A 2,043-nucleotide genomic window follows, 5' to 3' on the forward strand; every position below is an offset into this window, starting at 1 on the left:
TTATTTTTCCTTCTAGGATTCCCCTGCGTGAACTCTAGGCAGCTCAAACCCCAGAAGTGAGAACTGAGTAGAGACAGAGAAACATTGAGGAAAACTTTCTAGTTCTGAATTGAGGAGCCAAATAGAAAAATGCCACAGATAAAAATCCCACATATTTTTGTTCCACTTCTTCTCCATTCTCTCATGCCCTGGCCCATAAAAAATCCTCTGGCAGGGGTGATGGCAGCAGCAAAAGCAGTCAGCAAAACCCAAATCACTGGAGTAGGGGAATTCCCTTTTAATCTGTGCAGCTGTAGCTCTAAGAGAATGGAACCAAATCCCATTGTTCTTTTACTCTCTCTGTTCTCCTGACACTGGGGCACCAGACATACCGCAATTGCCGAATTGGTTGGTTTCTGGCCAGAGACCCAAACTGCTTCCAGAGACCTCAAGCCAACAAATTCCAATAAGATTTATTTATTTTTTGTATTTTTTAAAAAACTTATCTATTTATTTATTCATTTATTTATTTTAAGATGGAGTCTAGCTCTGTCATTCAGGCTAGTGTACAGCGACACAATCTTGGCTCACCGCAACCTCTGCCTCCTGGGTTCCAGCAATTCTCCTGCCTCAGCCTCCTGAGTAGTTGGGATTACAGGCACCTGCCACCATGCCCAGGTAATTTTTGTATTTTTAGTAGAGATGGGGTTTCACCATGTTGGCCAGGCTGGTCTTGAACTCCTGACCTCAAGTGACCCACCTGCCTTGGCCTCCCAAAGTGCTGGGATTACAGGTGCGAGCCACCGCGTCCAGACTTTACTACTTTTAAAGACACCTTTTTCCTGCTTCTTGAACAAGGGGTCGTTGTTTGTTTCCACGACTTGGAACCAACAGCCATTTTATGGTAGGTCCTCAATAGGTAGAGTATATGGTTCCAGAGATGAAGTATTGGAAACAGTTGCGGCGTCTCTCAGCATCACTCCTGGTGAGCCACTAGAGGTATTTGTGTTTCCAGTCCCTGCAACACTAAGTTGGGGTGGTCTGAAGGATCTGGCTTCTAGGGGCAGAGGCATGGAGGATGATGGTAGAGAACGTATCTACCAAGGGACCCAGTAACTCACTGAACTTAAAATATGGCTGCTGTCTGATCATCTGGGGGTTCTTGTGCGGTTGGAACAGCAGGCAAAGATAAGATCTTATTCTAGTAACCCTTTAGAGAAGATTCAAGAAGACAAGAGTTCTTTTTACTAATGGAGGCATGGATAACTACGTCTGGGGTCTCAGAAGATCTCAGAAGATCCACTAGGGCATATCTTGGTTCTGCTGTGCCATATTTGGATGTAACTGAGGAGGAGAGCCTCCTCTCTAACTAATTCTATGAGGCTAACATCATCTTGATGCCAAGACCTGGCAGAGGCACAACAAAATAAGAAAACTTCAGGCCAATATCCTTGAAGAACAATGATGCAAAAATCCTCAACAAAATTCTGGCAAACCAAATCCAGCAGCACATCAAAAAGCCTATTCACCACGATCAAGCAGTGATTTTTGCACATTGATTTTGTATCCTGAGACTTTGCTGAAGTTGTTAATCGGCTTAAGAAGCTTTTGGGCTGAGACTACGGGGCTTTGTCAAATAGGATCGTGTCATCGACAGACAGGGATAGTTTGACTTCCTCTCTTTTTATTTAGATGCCCTTTACTTCTTTCTCTTGCCTAATTGCCCTGGCCAGAACTTCCAATACCATGTTAAATAGGAGTAGTGAGAGAGGGCATCCTTGTCTTGTGTCAGTTTTCAAGGGGAATGCTTCTGGCTTTTGCCCAGTCAATATGATGTTAGCTGTGGGTTTGCCATTGATGGCTCTTATTATTTTGAGGTAGGTTCCTCAACACCTAGTTTATTGAGAGTTTTTTTTTTTTTTTTTTTTTAACATGAATGGATGTGTAATTTTATTGAAAGCGTTTTCTACATCTATTGAGATAATCATTTGGTTTTTGTCTTTAGTTCTGTTACATGATGAATCCCATTTATTGATTTGTGTCTGTTGAACTAACATTGCATTT

Source organism: Rhinopithecus roxellana, chromosome 17 (genome assembly GCF_007565055.1).
Source record: "Rhinopithecus roxellana isolate Shanxi Qingling chromosome 17, ASM756505v1, whole genome shotgun sequence".
In the NCBI taxonomy this organism is placed as follows: domain Eukaryota; kingdom Metazoa; phylum Chordata; class Mammalia; order Primates; family Cercopithecidae; genus Rhinopithecus; species Rhinopithecus roxellana.